Source organism: Dicentrarchus labrax, unplaced genomic scaffold (genome assembly GCF_905237075.1).
Source record: "Dicentrarchus labrax unplaced genomic scaffold, dlabrax2021, whole genome shotgun sequence".
Lineage (NCBI taxonomy): Eukaryota > Metazoa > Chordata > Actinopteri > Moronidae > Dicentrarchus > Dicentrarchus labrax.
Window position 1 is genome coordinate 17,110,634 of NW_026136724.1, and position 26,516 is coordinate 17,137,149.

Here is a 26,516-nt window from a genome sequence, read left to right on the forward strand (position 1 = left end):
TTGCATGTCATAAATGTTTGATTTTTAGATTACCTAATTACATTATTTATAAAGTCTGTAACTTTAAATTTTTCAAATCAAAACCTTAACAGATATGATAAGAAAGATTTGGTGTTGGATCTGGATTTGATCAAATGTTATGAAACCTCAATTCTAGCATCAAAATCAGGTTCATGCTGTGATACTGTAAATATGTGATTGAGGGCTTCAGTATAGTCATTTATGTCAATTGTTTGAGAATCGAGAATGATTTAAGACCAGAAAAAAGGATGCCAGTGTGTATAAAATCTATATTTCAGCTCTCTTTGATTAATGGAAGGAGTTCAGTGGACTAGAATGGAGTAGGATGGAGTTTCATATTCCAGTCAATACATAATAGGATTTGGTTTGCCATGTGCATTAATTAACACACCATCCAAAGTTGAAACAAGGCCACTGGGTCTAGTTTCCACATTTAGCTCATGTAGTGACTGTAAATTGATCACATGGTAGAGTCGGTCATTCCTTGTGGTTACTACTGTTGTGTGTTATGTGCATGTACAGAGAAATATAACTTGCTTTCCACCAAAAAGGAGAAAGTGGTAGCAGTATTCAAGTCAAATTATCCTTGTTTAAATACACTCAGCACTTACCAAAATGGGGGAACTCCTCGATTGCCTTTGGGCCCACAAAAGCATGTTATTCTGGAAAGATCTACTTAATAAGACCCCGAATAATCAACATTAAGACAGATGCTCCGAAAGCCTCTCTGAGTCATCACACTGTTGTTTGGATCAAATACAGTGTAATGGGGAAAAAGAGCAAAACAACGTAGTTAAAAAGGTTAAAAAGAATCAAAATGAATTTGAATTTCAATCAGTGAATTAGATTTCCATAATGCCGTATCTGTGAGTCATCGCTGGTTGTTGTGTTCGTCGTGAGTAGCTGCTGCCTTTGTGAACAAAGATGAAAAGGTTTTTTTTTTTTTTTTGCTTTCTGAGGCTCCGCCAGAAGATTGTTTGCCGACACTTTCCAAGAGTGTTGCTTTTGAGAGAAGTTGCAAACTTTCTAAGCTCAGCGTTGTTTAGTAGAAGGTTGATTATGTGTTTGCTTTGCAGAATGTGTCCCGTTTCTTAACCTTGACTGCGGCAGCAGGGTCTAGTGAAGCTTGAGCAGATTTGTCTTTGGAAAGGAGGAGCTATTGGAATATTGGCTTTGCAGGCTCAGCTTGGTTCTGCATGAGTGAACTACTTCTGCTGTGTCCTGGAGGAAGTGCTGCTGGTGATTTGCCTCGACTAAACTACTTTTACATTGCTGTCAAATTAATCGCAGACTCACATCTTTTTAATCTTGAGCTCATTCAATGAAACAGCTGAAGGGAATCTGCCATTACGCTTCCACCCAGAACACTTTTTGCTGAATCTTGCTGAAGACCATTCTTGTTGCATAGCACCATCTTTATATAGTCAGTGATGAAGGAAGCATTCAGATCATTTATTGTAAGATTAGTGTGTTTTGTTTGTATAGTTTCAATTTGTATAGTAACTAGTAAGAAGACATTTTAATGTGATATGAAATAGATGTACTGGAGTAAAAGATTATGTCTAAATTCTGTAGAAAATTTTATTAAATGAAGATGCTACAGTAAAAGTGAAGTAGATAAAAGGTTATGAGGGAGTGTTTCTAATATTTTGTCCACCCCATTTATATTAATGAGCACTAAATATGGAGTATGGAGTATGTGTGCTATATTTGGGTTGATGTTTAGTTGCAATTGTAATTTTGTGCAAATGTTTTTGATTTCCATATTGTAAACATCTACAGAGATGTTTTGATGCGAATATACAGTATGAAGGTATTTGATTATTAAGTGTGGGTTTTCTGTATGGATGCTTTTAAATGCTCTGTATATATTATGTTCTTGTGTCCCCACCAAAGCAGAAAGAATGAATCATTTTTGTACCTAGAGAATCCATATGTGGTAAAAGCAGATATGTTTGGCATAACAGTTTTTATCTAAGCTGAATATGGAAAAAAACAACACATTTTCTGTGTCTTTGTCCCATCCACGTGTCAAGGAACACAGGACTTAGCATTATTGACCACAGTTGTGCAATACTGCTAACAGGGATGAATTAATAATCAAGACTACTGGCTGAAATGGTGCCAGAAAAAACTGTTCAGAGTGCAGTGACTGCACAGCACCAACAGCAGCCGATAGGAACTTCTCAGCCCCTGTGGAACCAAACATCAAGTTGATGCATGACTTCTCCACTGTGTCTCCACAGTATTGAACCTCCTCTCCCCTTCCTCCTGTAGTACGAGCCCTGAAGCTGATCATGACCTTTATTTTGCCAGTAAAGAAAGACAGAAACACAGGCAAGCTGTATTGTTGCTCACAGGATTCTTCAGCAGCATGCCTAGCCTGCGTAGCATGTAGGGGCAAACGGATGGGGTGATTGCTATTCATTACATGTGCAGTGCTTTCCATTTTATGGATTTCAGAAGGTTTAACAAAACATTGATTCAGTGGCTCTATTATCTCAAGGCAATCATATAGCAGGTAATGCAAGCACTAGTGGCACATGTAAACACAAGGCAAAGCCTTGTCTTTATTGCTCCATCCCCGTAGCTTCACTCTTAAGGAGGAATTGAGCTTTTTCCAGCCGAAGGATATGATCCTGCATTGAAAATGAACCCACATGAGTGCATTCAAGGACCCTCTCCACTGTGGTTTTTCTCCTCTCCCAGCAGTCGTACTGGTGACCAATAGTCATTTGATTTCACTTCAGAGAGCTTGAAGTTTGAAGTCTTCTGCAGAAGCCAACTCCGCAGGATAAAGAATGAATGAATTACTCAGGAGATCAAAGCAATAATCACCACATCAAAGAAAATAATACAGAAGGAAATCTAGGTTAAAAAGCACATAGTTTTGTGCTTGTTACAAAAAAAGCAGATTATATTCATTGCTTTTGAGTCATTTGAAAATTTCAAAACTAAAACAACCTCTTTAACCTTGAACGTAGAATTACATCATTAAACTTTTTTTTTTACAGAAATCTACACGTTTGTATTTCTGTCTATATTTGACTCCTTAAAACGCATTTACTTAAAACAAGTGAAAGCATCTGCCAGTTCATTGAATAAATTCCATTTTAATCAACTTGTTCTAAGAATTTTCAAAGAGAGAAAGAGGCAGGTTGCTATAGTTTAGACTGTTTCATAGCCAGTTAAAAACTCCTTGTAATAGGTTAAACTACCACAATGTACATTGTCCATTTTGTGGTGCATGATAAACCTAAATATAGAAAATCCTACTTTACTCACCAGCAGCCCACATCTGCAAACCGGGAAATGAAGCGTTTCCACAGGATGGCCAGTTTTAGAACATGGTTATTCAGAGATAATACTGGCATGAAATATTTAAATAGCTGAGAATCTATGCTCACCTCCTGTCTCACTTGACAGCTAGAGAAGGTCTTCTTTGGTATGAGCTCGGTTCTTTTCCCTGTAGTAATGAATCGCCGCATTACTTGAAAATTTGTAATAACATTACAGCCACCTGTCAAAACTGAAGATCCTTAACCTTTCCTCATTCAACCTTTCAGTGTTACCTTGAAAAGGGAATCTTGTTTCCTATTTTCCTAGAAGAATTGCTGTTTTTCAGAGTCTGATTGTTGGGCTTATGTCATTTGTAATTAATTTGTGAAGTACAAGGGCTGGATCAAGGACTTTGCAGATGTAATTGATAGCTGTTTTTTGCTAATGGAGACTGTGACTCTACATGTGGGTGGGGAAAAAAACTGTTTCCAAGGAAACAAACAAAAGTGATGTTTAATATTGAATGTGCATCAGTAGAGTTAAAAGAACAGTTTTTCCTGATAATAGTAGGCGTTGTTTATCGTCTACTAGTTGAATAAATCCTCGGGTCATCCAATTTAAACCAAAGTAACCATTTGTTAAATTAAATTTCTTAACAAGTAACAGCTATTTCTGAGCTTTGAGAATGAAATGAGCTTGATTACCCCATTTGCCATTTCAGCCATAATGCAGAGCATATTTTGTGTTATTTAACGGAGGCTTTGGAAATGTAATATAAAATGTACAAGTCTGTTTTCATTAGTGTCACCTGGCTGTAAGGCCGTGTTTTTCGCGAGTTTTGCTGCCACTGGAGTTCCTCGTACACGCTTCACAGCCCATTCTCCTTCCCAGGTCATCAAATACAGACAGCAGCAGTGTTCAGTTAGTTGCAATCTGCAACTTTACCAGTAGATGTCACTAAATCCTACATCCTGGTCCTTTTAACTCTAGAGAGCCCAGTAGCTTTGGTGTGTTTAAGTACATCATCACATTACTTTTTGACTTGTTGCTGCTGAAACCAAACACTTTACTACCTGATGTAATCAAGTGGCGAGCTGAAGTTTTAGTAGTTAAAAAGCTGGAGGTCAGGAAAGCAGAATGTGCAACAGGTGACAGTGGGTCACATATGGACATTGCTTAATTTTAAGGGGTGGAATGAGTGTGTCCCGTAAAGGGAGACTTTGAAAGAGCTTGCACTAAAGGCTGTCACCTTTTATGATTTTCTAGTATATCAAGATTAAAATCACATGGTTTCCACAATTTATTAAGTTGAAGAATGTGAGGTCAGTGATTACTGACTACCAGTGGAGAGAATCATCAGTTTTACCTCCTGCACCATGCAGAAGACACACAGTTGCAGCACCCCAGAGGGGAGAGGTCACATGCTTTACTATGGTAACAATGTTCAGAGAAGAATACTTGTTTCCAAGGTGATGTGAGTTGCTACATCACAAATGTAGGTAGAGGAAGATGCTCCGCTTCGAAGCAGCCTCAATTTCAAAAAACACGCTCTATCAAGTCATGTCATTAGGAGCCCCTGCTTACTCCTCATCTTATCTGATTGTGGCTTTTTGTTTCTAAAAATTCTCCTTGTGAAAATCTGTTATTCAAGTGTTTCAGATTGAAACATGCATCTTTAATCTGTGTCATCATCTGCAGCATTATCATGTGATTGAGGCTCTCTCAGGAAGAACGGAAGATAAATTTATTCTCTGCAGCAATCAGTTCAATACAGAGAAATTTTGTGTGTAGTAGAAAAGGAACATCCAGCCAAATATAGAAGGAGATGATCTCTGGAGCACTCAGATTCAAGTTGCTGTTTTTTCCTTCAGTCCCTCTAATCTCAGTCACAACTGTAACGATGCTTTGTACAGTATTATAATCCAGATATCCTGAAGATTACGTGTGTGGAAATGGAAAATGCTTAAATAGGAGTCAACCATAGAGCCAAAACAACATGTCTATATCCAGTGCTTATCTTGGCACTCCTTTGTTAATGAATCATTGATGGTGGTCCTCCTCACATGATATACGTTCAAAGTAATTTCAGAAAGCCACCTTCTCTTTAACCATCTCAACACCGAGGCCTTACAGATTGCACAATGCGAGAGCTAGTAATATGTCCGGGCTGCTTAGCTGCCGAGATCCCAGTTTTAATTAAGGACTTTTATCTGGGGAAGCCAACACCAGCGTTAATGAAAGGGACAGGCAGTGGGAGAACTTGGGAGGGATATAAATAGCAGCTTTTGTAGGCTAGGATTCCCTGTCGGGTTGGAGCCAAGCTCATAGCGGATCACGCCAGCTGATTAGCATAGACATGCTCCCGTGGTTGTGGATGCAGATGCGGCTCTGTGATGTTTTACACAGGATATACTGAGGAACAAGGTTTTTTTTTACCTTAACACAGACACAGATTCAAAGCTCTTACTTGCATTATATATTGTTAATGTAAGTGTACAAAAAATGGGGGGGGAAATCAGGTCACGGAAGAAGAAAGGTATAAATCCAACCTCAAAATACTGGGGAAAGAACAGCTACTGGCTTGTATTTCTTGGCGTATTTATTTTATTCTTGCGGACAAGTAGCCAAACATAGAAGGTGAGACTGTATTGATATATTTTCAGCACAGCTTCAGTGGAGTAAAATAGCAGAATATGTCAGGTAACATCAGGCTGAGCTGTCAAGTCCTTCAGAAGTGAGAAACAAGGTCTTCCCTCTAAACCCAACATTTTCCACCAATACAATATTACATTCAGTAACCTCAGCAGACCATTGTATTCAGTTTAAACCATTGTCACTGACAAATATCTGTGGCTGATCAGTTTAAAGTGGTTTTCACTTGAATTGTATTTCCCCGGGCATCCAAGGTTATGTTTCCTGCTGCAAAAAGACACTGATCACTGCAGCTTACCTTAAACAAGGTCCTGTTGTGATGTGGACTGTTCAGAAAATGGCTCAGTTAATAGAGAAAAATGGAATGAAAGTGCAAGAGAGCTACTGATTATGCACCAGGGTCCTACTGCATTAGTTAGAAAAAAAACAATGCATGGTTATTGTACCCTGTGGACTTTCCTTGTAAGCAAACACATTTGTTTAAATTACGTCTTCTCCCATTCTATGTATCCTTGAGGTCAACATGTTCAATGTGTCACTTCTTCATAAAACATTTAATGATTTTTTTATTTTTTAACCTACATTCTTTACTAGCTTCTTTTTTCTATATGTTGCTGGTGTATTGCAGTTTCTTGGTGCATTACCGTCACCATCTGTCCATCAGTGTGGTACTGTAGTGTGAAACAGTCGGCAGAAATGCGTATTGTGTCACCTACGTCCATGTACTGTACATGTGAATCCTTGTGTGTGTTTAGTAGAGCACAAGATACAAACAAAGCCAGGACAATAATAGTGAAAACTGTCAGATTATTATTATTTAAAAAGCACATAAACGTAAAGCAGCATTGCCACAAACATGTTGCTTTTTGTCATATTCACTATCAGTGTTCACCAACTAGTTACTGAACCATCTTTTTAGAATCTTTTTAGTAATTTTTCAAGAAAAAAATGCTAAACATTTACTGTTACCGGCCTCTCAAATTTGATTATTTGATGCATTTCTCCATCATACATTATAGTAAACATGATACATTTGAAGGAATCACCTTGGATGGCAACATTTTCCACAATTTTCAGACATTTTATAGACCAAATAAGTAATCTATTAAACACGAAAATAATTAGAAGATTCACCAATAATATAAAATAATGATTAGTTGCAGCCCTAGGATTTGACTGGAAGCAATCAGGCATTCTGGGTAACACAGGAAATTATCACCTGTAGCAGAGGAGGCGCTACAGGTGAAGAAGATGGGGCAGAACTGCTCTCAACCGCAGAGATTTCTGTCATCTAAGAGTGTAACTGTATTTAGTGGTGGATTAAGAGCACAGCAGTGTGTGGATAGAAGAGTGACTTGCGAGACATATGTTATGGCTGCTTCCCAACTGCACATCTTACAACAGCAAGGTTTTCTGCGTGCAGGAGTTACATTATCCTGTGTAAGCTGTGTAAGCTCTATACCACTGCTGTTTCTATACCGAGCATAAATTAGACTGTTTCAGACTGACAGGATGTGTAATTTGCAGGTCAGCATAGGGATTTGCTTTGAATGGATCCTAATCCATATAGTTCTCTATATTTTTATATTTTGCTCTTTGAGTTGAAGGAAAACACAGTTGCTCAAGGTCATTCCATCCTGCTGCAAAGTCAATCATCACAATAATGGATTTCTTTTACTCCCATGGCTCATCATCAACAGCTTGTGTCTAACATTGCGTTGGTGTGTGTTTGTGTGCATACTTTGTCTTTGTGCACTGTGAATGGAGGTGTGTTTAAAAAAGAACAATAAGGACCATATATTAAATAGACCTGCACACTTGAGACTTGTATGAACATGTAGCCATCACCGTCTGTCTGCTTTAAATTACTTTTGATATTGCATTTTACCCTCTATTTCTGCAAAAGTTACATGCGTGGAACAACCCGGCATGCTCCATATAAGCAAAATGAAATGATAAAAGGGAACACAAAAAGCTTTTAGCCTGGGCCTATCTTTGAATCCTAAGTGGATTGGTTAACATTATGAAGCACAATTTGCATTTCAAAATATCCTTTTCAACCACTGATTGCCAGCATTCAGACGAAATGCTTCTTCTTCACAGTGTGAGCCTCTATTCTTAGCTGCAACCAGCAGCCAGTCTGTCTGTCTGTTGGTTGGTCCTTAAGAACAAGTCTGACAAAGCAACAAAAATCCTGCTTTACAACCTTCTGGGGTCAGAACAAAGTCTACTTTACTTTTTTCTATATGTAAGCATGGTCTATGAAATCAGTCATCTTCTTGCAGGAAGGATTCATAACATGAATTTAACTGAAGAAAGTACATTTCCAGAACAAGCAGAATTATAAATCATTGATTTCTGTTTATTTTGATGGAGTAATCCTCCATTCAATGTGGTTTATAATCACAGCAGTAATGTAACCAAAGAATGTTTCATGCTCTGCCTGATTAAAAAATCATCATTGGACAAAACCTTTTCTGTTGGTCTTGGAAAAATATCAACTGTGAAAGAATTCATTGTGACAACTTTGAATCCATCCACATCAAATACTGTATTGTTTCATCTATGAAGCTAGAACAAACCTTGCTGGTGCTTCAGAGCTCATGTTTCACCGACTGTGGCATACATCTGGCAACCCAACAGCAGATGAGAGCCTTTGGTGCTGTCAACCTAGTAATGCCTGCAATTCGAGACAGACCTGGCAACCCAGTACCCGCTGAGGTTTGAGGCGGAGTTGGCAGTCCGCTAACCCTGGAGATTTCTGACACATATCTGACAACCTCAGTAACCCTCGAGATTTCAGACACATATCTGGCAATGCTTCATCCCACCAGGGCTCACTCCACATGGTGCATCTTGATCTGGCACCGCAACAGCCTCCAAGAACTGCAGGGAGCAGACTGGTGCAGAGGATGGAGCTGGCAACCCACCAGGATTGGCCAGTTTCTGCCATCACATGTTTGGCCTTTTGGAATTTACACAAGGCAGCTATCACAACAAAGTTGTACCCTTGGAGTACTATAGCATTCTATAGTTGCACATATATTATTTTCAGCATTATCCTTTAATCAATATCAATTAGCAGTATTATAATAATGGGGAAAATTATGTACTTATGTACCTCCCTCCTAAGCCTTCCTCAACCCTAATGATAACTATTTAATTATATACATAAATAAAACCTTATAACAGAAAACTAGATTAAATTGCATACTGATTAACTTTTGCTTTTTTTTTTTTTGTAGATTAAACATTGTTTTTTCACTGGCCATATACCGTTTGGAGCTATTAAAACACATGGAAGTGGAAGGAATTTAATTCTTCCATGTCTTAATTAAGGACATTTTAATAACTCAGACTTTCTATTTTACATCCAAGGGTTTTGCAGATGAGTTTGGGTAGGCCAGGTATGTAACCAATAAGTCCTTCAAATGATCTGACGCCCCAATCGACAGGGCAGTCGTTTGTCTGTGATGATAACACTATGGTTAAAGTTTGGTTAGTTCATGGTTTGGGGTTCAAATTAAGTATTTTATTAAGGTTAGGAGAGCTTTGTTGTCAGGGTTACAATAATAAATGCTTGGTTCCGGTTATGCTTTAAATTGACTGTAAGTTGGAAATGAGGAAAGAATAGACGTCTCCCATGACTTTGTCACTCTGTAACATTACCTGACTTCCTTCTGTTGCTGCCGTCATAATTGCTACGATCACTTGGACATAAGTGTATGTCGTTTTTGAGCAACAACACCTGTAATATTCTTGTTTGTGTCTCTGACAAACACCCAGTTGTAGTTTAGTTGATTACAAAACATAGTATGTATATGGAACTTTGTATCTGCAATTAATAACAAAGCAGCTTTATAACTTTATAAGTGCTGCAAGATGTCATTTCATTAAATCACCGAAACAAATAATCATCAATTATTAACTGTAATTAAAGTGTTTGGAATAAAGAGAACGATGTCCATGTCAGCCGTAATTGTACTGACTTAACCTTGCAGATGCCCTTTGTTTAATGGAGGGCTCAACAAAATAATAATTAAGAATAAATCTGTGTATAATCATGTTCGCTAAGAAGGTCAGATGTGTTTGTGTAAAGAGAGTGAGAGCAGGGCTGGATCTTAAGGTTTTTAGAACAATAGGGAAGTGGAACAATAGGGAAGATTTGTGGAATCATGCTGGTTGGCAACACTCAGCTTGCTGACTTGCGCTTTTCTTTATGCCATTGTTTTGCTGTTTAATGCAAGAGTGTGTACTACTTTTATATTCTAGAAGTAACGCAGGTGGATTTGATACAGATGTCACTCAGAATCATCTAGACTCTCCTATAATGTCACAGAGCTTTCAGTGTCAGGAAAAAATATGTTGACCCCTTTTTATAGATCCCCCCACATGTATTATTGAAACAGGTTTCAAGTGTTTTTTCTGTCATACTTTTCTTCGACAGCGCATTCCTGCAGCAGATCAGTCCTCCCTTACCCTTGACGTGACCCCTTCACCACATTAAGATGCCACTAGGGAGCTTCTGCACTTGTCTGTGTCCTGGGAGAGGATGCTGTAGTGCATCTTGCTTTATGTATTCTGGTCTTACATCACACTATGCTGAAGTATGGTGGTGTTTATACCTCGTGCATCACAGTTATGCACCTCTCAGGCATAGAAATGTGGCTAAATCTTGCAGGGCATCTCACCTGTGTGTGCTGTGTGAGATTTATCTGCCTGTAGATGCTTTGGATGAATATATGTATTGGAATACTGCAGTAACTAGCTAAAATTCTGCCCTGTCATAATGAAGACTTTATTCCCACATCCAGCTTTAAATGCTACCAGATATGTTACCATTTAACGGCTAATATAAAAGCTTCACACAATAGTTCATTACGCAAACTAACTATATTTGCTGCCTCAGAATATTCCATGAGTTAATCTGTTGCCCTTTTTCTGTTGGGGGAGGTGAGGAGAGAGGGAGAGGATGCTGTGAGGTAATCCTTCCTCCTGCACCAATACAGCCCTGTTCGAGCCCCGACCAGGGCTGCAGCTAACAGACAAAGACTCCCGGGTGCTCTCTGTCACCGCAATGGCCAGAGCATGTTTGGTTTACTGTTTGTGCTGAGAATACATGTACAAACTACATCTTGACATGTTTTTTGTGTACTACATTTGTTTTATAGCTTTTATCTTTCCGATTGTAGTCGCATCATAATGGACTAACATTTAATGTGACAAGGTGGTCAGTTAAAGTGAATACTAGGGGGTCCCTGCATCAAATATTGTCAAAGTCCCCTTAAAACCGAAACCGAACCCTTACTTATTGACCCTTTCTTTCAAACCACATTAACCAGCCATGTACAAGTGAGGGAGCTGTTGTGTTTTGCCGCATGTGATCTTTGCGTTGTAGCGTGATGGATGCCGCTTGTAATGGGACACTGGGGCCAAAACCCAGGCAAGCAGGCCAAGCAAAACATCTGGCCACTGAGCCCCCAAAGGAGCTCAGGCACATTAGCCTCCCAAGGACAGTTCTCTCAGTCTGTGCACCGTAACACATCATCTGTTCAGTACGTGTGTGCACTGCATGTATATGTGTAGCTTACCTTAACCACCTACTATCATCTCTCTTCAGCGCTCACAATCAGTCCAGACCGGGCAAAGGGTAGCTTCTTCATCAACAACCACACATTTCAAATTCGAAACATAAAAAAACAATTATCATCCATTGTCATTACGACCTGCTGGAACCAATCACAGCCGCTTTATCGCTCTAACAAGGAAACCAATGACACCGTTGAGCCATTGCTCAAACTTTGTTGTATTAAGTCAGCACACACCTGCGAGCTGTTTGTGTTGTATTTCCTGGCCCTGCAGGTCTGTCCGTGTTTCCTTATCTCAGCACCTCTGCCTGCCTGCCAGTAGACAGCATTATCATCCCATTCCTCCTCGGTCTGTGTTAATGTTTGATTTCTGCCTGACTAGACGTTCTCTCCCTGATGCTATGTCTGTTTTGTAAACAGGCGGCCCCATTGTTCTGAATCTCCCGGTCATGTGAACTTAAATGGACAAAACGATTGTTCATTCACATAAAAGAGAGAGAATTGTTTTGATCAGTGTGCACGCTCTGAATGCTGTTTCCTGAACGCAGGCTGACTCTCAGGTGGTCTCCTTCGTGCTACAGACCTTTTATAAAATGCCAGAGATTCACAGCGCCAGGCCTTCAACACTAATTCATTTTGAACAGCGCCAGAGGCCATTTGACTTTCAGTGTTTACCTGCAGAGAGACATGGAGAAAAGGGGAGGAAATGCTGGTGTTTGAGTAACAGCATGTCTTTTCTTGTTATCTTCACTGCCAATCGAATACGTACATACTTGTCCATCCAAGTAGATATGTGAGTAAATATGCATTGAGGTATCTTTGTTCACAAATTCTGTTGTTAGTGTTTTATAAGGAGCAGCCGTATGACATGAAAACCTTGTTACCCAAGCTGTTTGACCTTTAAAAGCCAACACTGCTGCTACAAGACAGCATGGATGATACAGGAGTATTTGGCAGGTTTTGGGTATAGTATGAATGGCTATTTCTGAATCAGGTTTTTGAACCAACCTCAGTCCCTGTGCCTCATCGAGAACCCATGGGGCGCCTCGGATACCATCTCGCCTCACGTTCCACAACTGTGATTTTTATTCGAGCCCATATAATTCATGGAGGAACCCTGTGATCTGCCGCCGAGCTAAGTGTCCACAAAACTGTGCAGGAGAGGAGGCTGGAGGAGAGCGATAACGCTGCCTGCACAAAGGCGGCTCAGATGACTGGAGAAGACAAGAACAGGGAAACGAGACGAGGAGACGACTTTGTATTAGATGGTTTTGATGATGACCTTAAAGGCACCAGTCCCCTAAAGCATCTGACCATTAGTTCTCCAATTTCCCAGACATACTGTACCACAAAAGCTATTTCTGAGGTCTCTATTGGTGTAGCTCAATACGTGCATCCTGGCAGTCACAAGGTTTTGTTTGATTCTCACTGGGCTGGGATCACATGCAAACGGTCATATGTGTTGTAGTAATTATGATCATGTTGTAGGGTTGGGGAACATTGGTTTCCGCAGTGGGTTCCTTAACGTTTGGGCTAAGGGTGCCCACAAGAATTGTTCATTTCCATTATCTTAATTTATTTTAATTTATTATTTTATGCACTTTTTTGTTAACCACTACTTAAAAAAATAAGGCAACATTTACATAAACTACATTTTATGCTTGAAACATATCCAAATGTGAGAAATCAGCAAGAAAAACAAACAACTTTTAAATATGCAGTTATTCCACTCGGGGCTCATAAGTTTTCCAGGGGCACGGCTGTCAGAAAATAGTGATCGTAAGAGCAAGTGATGAGCTGATACATCTCAACACCCTCGACACAATCTGAGAGGACCAATTTAACCACAGGAAGTAAAATATGATGTTACATAGATTCCCTATGATCACGTGCCACAGTTTGAAATAGTTAAAAAAAGTGGAGTCGCCTGCTGTAGAAAGCAGTTCCAACGACCTATTCAGAGTAACTGGGACATTTGTTTGTGAAAAGTGATGTTTATTAAATGTCATCTTTTGAGGGTGCGAACCCCAGAACCATATTTTACCTCCTTCGTGTTTAGGTTGCTACCAATAACTCATAGATTGGTATCTTCAAAAGTCTGCAAATAACATCAAAACTATCTGCACAAGATAAGTGAAAAAAAATACTTTTTGTAATTTGGGTGGACCAGTCCTTTAAAGCAATAACTGTGCATCATGCAGTCGGGTGAAAATTCAGTGATGCGAGTTCTGTAATCTCTCCCTGTGCACTGTTCGCTCTGCTGCTCTAAAATGCTGTCCTCGGTTCAAAATGCTGAGACAGTGATTGTTAATTCATGCTGTTTGATATTTACAAGCCATTTAGCTTTAATGCGGTGTCCAGGATAACATAGACACTAAAACTACACCACACACAACGTTTACAGTCGACTATAAACTGTAATCGCAGATTATATGATCACCTTGATGATTTGAGGTGCGATTACGATGTTATGTTCTCATCGGTGTCTTCAAATAGTAGTAAATGTTAATGGATGAGTCTTAACTTGTATACATGAGAAATAAATACCCCTTGAGAGCTATAGAGGTAGGGAAGCAGTTAAAAGTATCTCTTTTGAGTAATACAGTAATTTCTCAGACATATTTTAATCATGTCCTCATGTTGGGCAGCCTAGCTTTACCTTATTGTGCCTTATTTTCAAGGATTTTTCAATTTAATCTTTGACTTTTAGAGTGCTTTCCTTTCCAGGGTCTGTGATAAATGAAGGTAAGGTTCAGGTCAGTGGGCATGAACTCCCTGAGGAGATCAGAGATCACTTTTCAGCCTCCATCTTAGACAGAACACCCAGGCCACAAAGCAGAGGAGGAGGGGGAAATGTCAAAGGGTCAAGAAAGTACAAATCACCTTATTTCATGTCTGCTGTATTTGGCGCCTAAACTAATAGATTGAGAGGGAATACCCTCTCTCTGCCTAAGAGATCTAACTCTTTGTATGCAGCTCCTATATGTAAGTGGTTTTCTGTTGTATACCCTCTAAAACAGCTTCACACTTGCTTGTTAGTGCTCTGTGGGCTCCTTTGTTAAGATTCCTGTGATGAAGCTTTGTTTTTTTTCTGATCCTACCAATCTTTTTCATATCAGAGAGAACTGAACATCAGACGGTGAGCTTCTTTGATGCGCAGAGGGTGTTTTGTTTATCATGGCTGTCGCTGGATGTTATCTGCATGGACAGGGATTGAATATTCAATGCTCCAAAGCCCACCCTCTCTCCCTACTGTAATCTTTGTAAATCCCACCACTTGTCTGATGAATTTTCCAAATGTGGCATCTCGCCTGCACCAAACAGCTCCGTTGCTCAGTTGGTTATCAGCCTAACTAAAATTGCCATGCTTATCTGGCAACTGGACTTTGATTTACAATACTACACCGAAGCTCATGTTCTGTAGTTTTCATCTCTCAGAGTCCATTCATCTGCCATTGCACTGGAGCAGCAGTTTTCTTTTGAATGGATTCGTCTCATATCAGGCTGGAGAACATGCCTGTACTTCAGTGGACCTCTGTACACCTAAAGCTTTTGAACACATGTGAAACCAGACAAAACAATTTGACAATTAATTTCTTTGAATACTGACGGATAATTAATCTTCCACAATTTTGACAAGAGTAATAATATAAGTCAAGCATAAATGCCATTGAGTGGTTACAGCTTCTCAAATGCGATGACATCTACAGTTAGTATACAAGAAATGAACATTTTACCATTTCACACTAACAGGAAATGATGATGTATGCCATTGGATGTCAGTTAAACTGCGGCTTTAGAAAACCACTGCCAATTAACGATAAGAGAAATCAAAATGTCTCAAGGATCAAATACTTTTTCTGTTTGTTTGTTTTCTAAGATCCGTCTGGAGCTGTCTCACCAATACATCTTTTAGTTTGTGCAGCACTTTCATTTCCTTTGTGCATTTCGTTTGTGGGACAATAGTGTCCATCATCAGCACACTCAAAAATCAAGCCTCTTTTTGTACGCATGACTTGTTTCAGTAATTTTGGCTGTTTTCCACACTAGATACAAAGGACAGAGCTAAAAGGCCCTGTGGGGAAAATTATACTTCTTGTTTATAACAGTGAAATAATGGAAGGAACCGTTAAACAGTAATTCATATTGATCCAAAATGAAAAATCAGCAAAAATGAGCCTTTGTTTGTTTGTCTTACACTATCAAAACCTGTTATAATCAGTACTACGATGATGATTTTTATATTCCTGGAACAATGACATTTTTCTTTATTCATATATTTGCTATACTGTATGTTAAAAACCCAAAAAATTAATAATTCAAAAGGTTTTTTTTTTTACCTAAAAAGTGCTTTAGTCTATGTATAGCACCACTCTCATGCCAAAGGACAGCATTTGTGAGTAGCCAGTGAAAACTAAAAAGCTGCATAGGGTTCAATTGATAATGAAAATGCACAGTTAGGTGCAGCCCTAGACAAGACAGTAATCCTATTTCCAGGCTAAGCTAGAGTAAGAGGACACAGGGTCATCAGCCATGGGACTCATCTCCTCTCGCCGTACAAGGTGAATGGCAGTCACAGCACATCAACCAAGAGCCGGCCGGCTGCTGTTGTGTCCCTGAAAAAAACAAAAACATGAACTATTTGTCCCCCTTTGGAGCATTCTCCTCTCCATGGGTAATAGATGATGGATGGTCTGACATTTCGGGCCATGCTTGTTTGGGTGTTTCACAGAGATATGCAGCTTTCGTTGCTGCCTGGATGCCCGGCGTTATTGGGACCAAATGAGAAGAGTGTGACAGAACATTACATGTGGAAAACAGAGAGTAGGCATTCTCATCGGGTAATAAAACTCTCTCCCCTTCTCTGACCTTTTTAATATGGGCACAGTATCACCATGCGTAGCAGTGGCATGAATTTATCAATACACTGCAGCTCAACGTGTCAAGTCGAGAGCACATGTATTGGAGAAGGGATGTCTGCAGGTTCCTTTCTCTCATAGCCTCTACCTTGACTGTGCCCTCCAGAATGTCGATAGTAGAGTCCTCCTGGATAATTCAGCAGCACTATAGCTTCATGTTAGAATTTATTTAAACGTCATTTCAGATAAGTCATGTGTTTCTATCAGCTTGGTGTGACGAATGGCTCTAAATACTGCAATACCCATGAGCCTCAGCAGCTGTTGCCTTGTGGAAGAAGCTAGTCAGAGCTAATTCCAAAGACATTGTCCTGTGTTTGTCGGTTTTGTATGACTTTTGGAGTTGACTTCTCATTTTGGAGTTACTTTTTTGTACGTGATCTTGACTTCTTATCAAGAATTTAATGTTCTAATACAGTCTCTTATCTCTTGTACTGATGATCCAACCATGAAAATGTTGTGTCCATTGAAGCCTTGAAACTGCAAACCAAACATTAACTGCAGGAAAAAAAGAACTGCTTTTACTTCAATGTTTTTTCAGTACAACCTTCTATATGTAGTGAGATGAATCCTCATATGTCTCTGTGAAGGGGCAAACGTCCGCTAATTTGATCCCGCACAGCTTTCATTCTGTTAAATGTTGGAGGTGAAAGGTTGAAGGCTGTGCTTGATGTTGTGATGGGAGGCTATGAAGGTATGGCCGGGTCTTGTACGGGAGTTCAAAGGGATCAAAATTAGTTATTAGGCGCTCGAAGGGCAGTAAATTGCCAGGTTGTAATTTCCCCTCTCAGATTTATGACTTGGCCTCAAGGGGCCTTTACAGCATAGAGACGACCCCTCTTACCTCGCCAGCTAAAGGTTATTGTAAATCACACCCCTCCAGCCCTCAACGCCATCACACACTCACACTCACACACACACACACACACACACACACACACACACACACACACATTTATTCATACAAACATCCTTGCTGACCTTTCATTCCCCATAATTTTTGTCTGTTGTACATGTCTGTTTGCGATTTCCCTGAAATAATCCTCTCCTATCTACAAATAGCTATATCAACGAATTCATCATTCTGATGTTGTTTTCCTCTGGTCCAATTAAAGGCATCAGTGCAGTCACCAAACCCCCCCCCCGCTGCCTTCATATGACACGAAGTCCATTCATTCTTATTTTCATGAACTTGCTCCCATTTCTTTATTCATCTTGCTCATTTGTTAAACTGTCTGACTGTCCGATTCCAAAAATAACACGCAATCAGGCTGAATAAAATCAATGTATTATTCAACTGAGAGAATTTACTAGTTTCCCTTTATTCATGGCTGGCTCGTTTTAAGTTAATGGTTGATTGTGAGTAATTCTGCTTGCACCTCTGTGAAGTGCCAGTTTTGATATGGCTATTTGTAGAGCACATGTACAGAGAAATATAACATCAGACAGGTCTTATTGCTTCATCAGGTTGAAGGTGTTTCCTGTGTTGGGAAAAGCAATAAAAATACAATCTAGCTTGATGTATTTTACAATAGCCCCCCTACAGCTTCTCTGTATCCATTGAATCATCCTACTGTATGCTGTTTGGTTTGAGGAGCTCTTTGAAGCTGTGATGGCTTTACAACCTGCCAGTTTCTCTCCAAAGAATAAAAGGACGAGGGAGCCCACAAACACTGGAATATTCATGCCTTTTGAGGTTTCTCACATATTTTCCTGCAGGTAGTATTAGACTGTATGACAGCAATAGTTAGATTGTCAGTAGAGTGGGTTGGTGCATTTGGTTATTATTTTTCACAGAGACCAGATGAACGGCAACTACATGGTTCCTGAAGAGGCTTCATTGATATAGGCACGCTGGCTGTTGTTGTAACACTTGTCGCCTACCCTCAGCTCACCGACATGTCACCATGAAGACGAAGAGTTGCTCGCTCAGCACGGATAACCCTCTTAAATATTCAGAGCTGAGGAAATGAGCCTGCTGGCTGAGCTGAAATTCATGCGCCGTGGCTGTTCCTCGAGGTCTCTCTGGCTCCTCTGTGTCCTATCTACAGTCTCTGTGACCGATCCTTCTTTATCAGCAAGATGTAGGCCAAGAATCCAGTTGGCACAAGTCCTGAGCAGACTGCTGCTGTTGTTGTTCTGTGATTGATGTAATGGAGGTCTCTTCCGTTTGAGTCAGTATGAAAAATGTATACTTCTCATTGTCTCGAAGAGCTCCAAAGACTTCTTATGCATTAAAAATCCTCTGAAGGGGAGGAGATTGCGAGGCCTGTCACAGCCAAGAAAAAGAGGGCAGGTTTTGTGTTTTAGTTGTACATCGCCAGCATATTCTGCCTCATTTCATGTCAAATCACATGTGCTTGGTATGTAAATATTGGTAGCAGCAGTAGCTTTGTGGCATTTATGTCCTAAATCTCTGAGACTGAATATTGAAACAGGCTGTCGCAGCAGCAGTAGACTACAACATTTTTTTTACATTTTCCTCACCGTCGTCAACTGTTGTCTGGGACAATCCCAAATAAGCAACTCCATTAAGAAACCTCCAACTGTTCCAAATTCCTACACCTAATGCATGGGACATGAAAGACGAATCCCAGGTTTAAAGAAGTGTGGGAATAGATATTATGCTTAGTTGAGAAAAAAGTATTTCCCAGTCACTGTTCGTCTTCCCTGCAGGCTTACGGCTGCATGTTATGAATTGTTTGATTTGAATGCTCCAATGTGAACACAGTGATATTAGTCCACTTTAATGAAGCGTCACTCTCTTGCATTTGTAGACATTTGTTAACTGTGGGAAGTACAGCTTTCGTATTGATAGCAGGAGGCTCATCTCATCATTTATTTATAACCAACCTCTGTCCTGTCCTCCCTTTGGTCTCACACTGTAAATATAACACTGTTTATCAAATATTAAAGACCTACAGTATAGTGGATCTTTCTGAAACCCAGATGTAGTAATTTAGAAAGCACAAAATTCACAACAAGGCTTCTGTTTGTGCTTATTGCCTATTATCTGGTACTTTCCCAGAGTGTTTATCAGGACCCCAAATTAGAGTCACGATGCATTCACAAAGAGCTCCTCTTGTTGTTTCAAAGCTTCTTCCCATGAAAGCTGTCAAAATATGTCTAATTTACTCTTCGGAAGAGTGTCTAAAGGTCACACTTATCACTCTTATTGACTCATTTTAGGTTTTTGAGAATGTGCGGTTGGTTTCAGATGACATTGCTAATCATCCATTCCTTCACAAAGATTCCTGAGGCTTGGCTGCAAGAGATGGAGGCAGTGTTATCACTCTGATGGCTGTGGGTTTCTTTTCTAGCTGCTCTCTGTGTTCCACTTGGTGAATCAGCATGCTGTCAATCACACCACCACTTCCCTGTCTCTCCTGAGAGTGATGCACAATTGCCGGGGTTTGTTTTTAGCCTGGAAGCATGACTCTCCTGCAGAAGCACACCTCCATTTAAAAAAAAAAAAATCAGCTGCTGCTGTAATTTTGGCCGACAGTTGGCCCGCTCTGGGAGGAAGCCTTGTCCACCATTTCATTTAGAGTTCACCTTCTAGGCAGACTCCATGCTCTCTCACACACACACTACCTGACATATTGCAGTGCTAGGCAGTTTGCCCAGGTAATGAGTGGTGGGGAAAAAAAGGAGGTGGGGGAGGTAGTGGTCCAGCAGCTCATGGGTAAAATAGTGCTTGAGAGACGTTTGGAGCCAAACCTAAGCTCATCCTAGTGGAATTTTATACTTCCTAGCTCTTTGAATGGACTATAAAATAAAGCTGTAACACTTCATCAAAACTGACCACTGATTAAAATACCTTTACTGAACAATTTGAAGTAAAGTGCAGACAAACCGCTGAAGCTTGCAGGCCGTATTCAGCCCAACATACTGTAGCTTACTTACTCTATGTAGATGCAGTCGACTCAGCAATCAAGACCTCTTAATTATCATAAACCACAGCTCTGCTTTTGTTAGGAAACTCTGCTGCTGTTCACAGCTGGGCGGCAGTCGGCAACGTCGGGGAGTGTCAGCACTGCTCTCATCACTTCTCCTGAGGGAGTTATCGAATGTCCCCAGGGAATAGTAGGGTGTGTGTGTGTGTGTGTGTGTGTGTGTGTGTGTGTGTGTCTGTGTCTGTGTCCACTGTACATCCCCCCTCCACCTAAGCTCGACTTGTAAAACCACGGCAGAGGTGAAAGTCCACTTAACTAATGCATTGAAGATGCTCTGTCACGCAAGCCCCACCTTTTTATTTATATGCTAGGACTCAACTCCTCTCTGTGCTCACTGAGTCGTGTTTCCACCACAGTGCATTCGGCCATTCGCTTCTCTCTATCTTTCCGTCCTACCATCCCATATTCAGGTTATTTATGAGAGCAGAGCCTGGAGGCAGCGTTCCTCGGGAATACAAATTCACCAGGTTGTGTTTTCCTTGAGAGATAGAGCAAAATGAATATCATCGAATGAAAACAAACTTCCATTTGCTGCATTTTCAATGTCTTGAATAATGCATTGTGGCCAGAATAGACTGTAAGCAACTCTGTTTAAGCATAATTATGTTACACCTCATATTGTTTTTATGACTACGGCAGAAGGCATTATGTTTCTGTGTTGTCCATCCATATGTACATCTGTACATCCCATCCTTCTAAGTGCAATATCTCAGGAATACCTTTAGAGAATTCTTTCAAATTTGGCACAAAGGTCTACTTGGACTCAAGGATGACCTGATTAGATTTTGGTGGTCAAAGGTCAAGGTCACTGTGACCTCAAGTCCATCCCCTTCTTGTGAACGTGGTATCTCAAGAACGCCTGGAGGTAGATTTTGGTGGTTAAAGGTCACGGTCAAAATGATCTTACATCCGTCCAATTGACGTCAGTGTGGAATCTCAGGAATGCATGTCGGGAATTTCATTACATCTGGGACAAATGTCCACTTAAACTCAAGGATTAACTAATTTGATTTTGGTGGTCAAAGGTCAAGGTCACTGTGACCTCAAAAAACACATTTTTGGCAAGTAATGACATTTTGTGTACAAAAGGTCAAAGGTCAACTTCACTGGGTCATGAAATGTTCTGCAAAAACACTCTGGCTGTGATTCCTTGATTCTTTGTCAAGAACACAAGGGGAGATTGCGACCATATTTAACATTTGGTTGAATACCTAATTGGTGACAGTAATCTTAAAACCGTGGTGTATCGATATTCTGTGCTGCTGGGTTGAAGATGTGTGTGAAGCCTCCACACTTTAGGATTTGAACCTTCTTTTTGCATCTATATTTGACTACAACTTTGTGTTCTTCTCCTCTTGTCCCTTTGCTAAGCTAAGCTAAGCTTATTACCCCCTGGCTCTACTGTACTTCAGGGTAAAACTGAGTAGTTGCCTAAATTATCAACTAGATGTTTGATGTAGAAATCCTATTGCCTTTTCTTTTTTTTAATAATTTACCTGCAGACAGTTGTTGAAATTCATTAGCTAGTTATTTTTTAAAACTTTATCTTGTCTTGTTTGGTGCCTGTCTGGGCATGCTCTTTGATTATTTTAAAATATGGACGCTCCCTCTGAGCCTGTGTGTGTTTATTTATGTGTTTGTACCACATTTGGCTCGAGACATTGACGTGCTGACAGAACATGGAGAAGTTAATTAAAGCGGGTGTCAGAATGCCAGGTTTAGTGTGAGGATGAGCGCAGGAAAATTTGCGCTCTCAGCGTCACACATACCAACATCCATTGTCTTTGCATCTGTAACAACTTAAAGCAGACATATAGCAGATGTTCTGGAAGCCACCACAGTTTGTGAAATGTTGTTTCAGTGGAGCCCTTAATCTGTCAACGTCCTGACAGTGTGGCCTTTAGGCAGAGGCAGTCTTAGCAACACTGCCTCTGCCCCTGGGGTCATAGCCTTTTCTTTAACTCACCTCTGAGAGAAAGAATTGCTGATATATGGCTGGTTTTAAGAAGAGCTCCAGAGAGAGAGAGAGAGTATAATATAGACTGTTGCTGAGGAAGTCAAAACTTACCAGCACTGTCAGAGAACTACGAGGAGGATTGCTGGGTCTCACATGCATTAAAGCAAATTATGCAATTTTAAGAAGAGGTGACTGTGATTAGCTACATTCCTCTGGGACAGAGATTTATGAGCTCTTCTTTTTTGTGCCTGACCTACTGCGCAAACCAAATTTGGAGCAGTGCTGTGTTCTATAATGACACAAGAGCTTCATTTAGAGATTATTGCCGTTATTTCATTGAATGTAATGATGGCTGTGGGGGAATTTGGTTCATTTACGCAGCCAAATAACAATAAGATTATGGACATTTAGCAAATAATAATTGTAATTTAAATATGGTAATATGATAATAATATAAATTAAGCAATTTGCACACATTTCCTTTATGTCGGCATCATTTAAACTTTATCAAATCTAAAATTGATCATAAAACAGCACTTACAATCTGATTTTCCATTATAGATCAACTCTCTATAGAGATGACTTGGTTACCACGCCAACACTTTTTGTTCCCCCTATCTCCTGTTGCTATGGTAACAGCTGGGTCATAACAGTTGACCTGATCTTCCTCTGCAGATAATCTAGTTGTTAACTCAGCAGGCCCTTACATATAATAGACATATGTGTCCTGACAGTTTAACCTTTGACCTCTTGGCTTTTGTGGACCAGTTACAATTAGATTTTTATAGGTCTTAGAGATGTCACGACTATCTTGAGTTTGGCCTGGTTTTGCCTTTTGTAGTTCTCAGGTGGCAAGTGGTTTGCCTGTTTTTGCTAGTTAAAGGCAGCAGTATAAGGCCAGATTTTAACACCTATAAACTATTCTACGTCACTTTCCCCCAATGTTTTTCCCATTGTAATCATCATAGAAGTTACAGATACAGACATCATGTCATCTTCGATTAAAGATCAGTCACTACTGAACAAATCACCCAGATTCCAGCTTGATTGTGCCACTGATGTTGCTCAAGTTGCCTTACAGAAACAGGACAATCGCATATAGAGACCACACTTAGATTTTGTCTGACGAAGGTGGAAATTACATCTTTTGATTAAAGATGACATTCAAAAAGTCATTGTCAGTTCAGCAAGCGGGTTAATATTACTAAAAGCATTATTCAGTTATCTCAGGACAATGTGATTAGTTCTGTTTAATATTCTGTACCTGTTGTGTCTTTGAATTAGGGTGGGCAAAACATTAGAAACACCTTTTAATACATTACAGGTCAATTCAATCCCACATCTGCTGCCCTGATAATTATAAAGTTTTTTCATGTGCCTGAAAGATGTGACTCACTGTACAGCAATGAGATTGTGCATGTGTATCTAATAAACAGGCATGTGCACTACATAATGTCCATTCACTCTGAGGTAATTAAGTTGTGATCACGAGAACACAGATGTGATGATTTAGTTATGATCTCAAGGTAACAGGCCAGACACATTTTACAGCCACAAGGACCACTCTGGGCTTCCATATTTTCTGAACAGGTTTCACACCTTCCAGCTGCTCCCTTTTGTGAAGTAGAAACAGCCGCCTGCAGCAATCCAATTGGAAATTAACTGGATTTTAAAGATGCTTCAAGATGCCAAAGCCTCTGAACTTGATCACTGCAGATTAATTGGCTGTCCTGCTATTACTCGCCGGAGTTCAGGTATGACCAAAGCCTGCAGCTCTGCCATTTCACGTGATACACGAGGAAAGAAAGGCCACATTTCTTTGCTTTTGTAGGTTGCATGTTGTGACCTAAAATCTTGTCTTTGATCACATAAGTAAATCCACTTGACTTTTCCAAAGCCTTCACTCATGATACACAGTGAGAGTCGGTAGTAATTTGGGGATTTTCATGGTGTATGGTTTCTTTGTGCAAAAGGATTTGTCGCCCTATAAGGTCTATAAGGATTTGTCACGCTACTGTAGCTATGAGACACAATATTGCCACACTCCCTGGAGTTTGTCTGCAACACTGAGTTATTGTCCTTGTCTCCAGAAGGGCAGATGGTGTACAGATTCTGAATTACAATGTGTGCTCAGATAGACAGATCACAAGTTCTATTTTTCTGACAGCTTTTAAGAATGGATTTATTATTATATTTGTATTTTATGTTATGCACATTGTGATTTTGTGCTATGAAAGTGCTATATAAGGAAAGTAATAATGATAGATTCGATAACAATAATTCATTCATTTTTTATTGTGGATTAGATTGTAATGTATTTTTTGTAATATAACAGATTAAGTGATTGGTCTATAAAATCTCAGAAAACACTTAAAAATATCTATACAAATTTCCCACAACCCAAATTGATGTCTCCAAATTACTTGTTTTATCCGATCATCAGTCCAAAACTCAAAAATATTCCATTTATAATACTATGAAACATAGAAAAGCAGCAAATCCTGATTTTCAGAAAGCCAGAACAAGCAGGTGTTGGCTTCTTCTCATTAAAAGGGTTATAGACTTAAGGCATAAATAATAAGTAGAACTGGCGTATTATTGACATTTGTTTTAAGATTTCATCATGGTTTCTTGTGTTTTAGTCCTTGTGTATTTTTCTGGATAGAACTGAGCTAAATCAATATAAACTGAGCGACTGCTATTGAGAAGCTGAGCAAAGAAATACACACATTTCCATTTTTTAGATTCAGAAAATCAAACGCAGAGCATGCTGTGTATTGTGTCAACTGGTTCTAAATGAAAGTATCCCACAACCCCTCCCATCACTCAGGAGTCACAATGAGACAGTTGTGTTCTCTGTTTGATTCCTTTGTATCTGTCTGACGTGACCCGCTCCAGAGACATGTCTGTTCTCTGCTTAATTTAGACTGGGATGACAGGGACAAAGGTTTGAAGTCTTCCTGAGCGACAGGCTGTCTCTCTGGCTCTAATGGTTGTTTGCTAGAGAGTTACTGTCATGGGGCGTACAGCTCCGAAATTCCTGAGTGAGTTTGCGAATCAAAACTGTGTTTAGAAAACAACAGTACTGGAGGACTGTGTTTGTGGTTTTGGTTTCTGGAGAGGACCAGCAGGGTGATCGGGCAGTAACTGGTGTATAAACGTAGTTCTGGCGGATTATATTATTATTATTATTATTGTTGTTATCATTATTTCTATCATCATCATCATTAATATCTTTACTATTAGCAGCAGCAGCACTAGCAGCAGCAGCAGCAGCAGCAGCAGCAGCACAGCAGTAATGGTAATTCCACAGCTAGTGGAACCATGGCTTACTTCCTCATTTCCCTAATTTTGTGGGTTTCAGTGTAATCTGCCCATTTGAAGTTCAGCTCAGTTTGTGAGATTATTTCTGCCTCTGAAAAATATTTGTGTGACTAAAACTGCAATCTGCCGTCCTGATGCAGCTCCTACACCTGCTGGTCCGTCATACACAGCAGCCGCGCAGTCTGTCATCTCAGCTGTCGTCCATAGTGCTGCGCTCGCGTCTGTAGTAGTACTCCAAAGTTAACACAAAGCGCCGTCCTCCCAGTCCTCCCTTGTGCTGTTACTCTGTACTGTAGGTGTAAATCCACTACACCTGGCACTGTGCCTTCACCACTATAGAGCCAATCCTCTTTCCTCCACAGATTATCATTAGACCGTTCAATCCTCTCCCTCTATTGTAAGATAAATTGAGCCTTTGTTTCCAGATGTAAAGTAATGGCATGGCTGGGTCTGTTCTTAATTTATTACCTTTATTAAATTAAGTCAATAAAAGCATCAGTATCTTGACACATTATAAGAAGACATAATGTATTTTATATGCTTTGTATGCAAATTAGTTGTAGTCTGCCAGAAGGGAAACCGCCTACATCTGTGTCTGTCACTGAGGGACTGTAATATTTTCTGGGGTCATTTTTTGACCCATACTTGTCTGAAACGCCTGTGGTTGTAACCTTGATTTAGTTTAATGTGAATAGATTGCTTTTGTCTGACTTGTTTTCACTTCACGCATGTGATCTAAATTATATTTTAATCTCAACCCATATGATCACTGTATTCATTATTGACATAGGTAGAGGTGTGCTTCTATGACAGTCCGCTATTT

At 39.9% G+C, this 26,516-nt stretch overlaps 1 protein-coding gene across 14 annotated transcripts in view; it reads left to right on the plus strand.

The window, feature by feature from the left end:
- ppfia2 (PTPRF interacting protein alpha 2) overlaps positions 1–26,516 on the plus strand; it is a 157,757-nt gene that overhangs the window by 85,250 nt on the left and 45,991 nt on the right. The window lies entirely within an intron of this gene.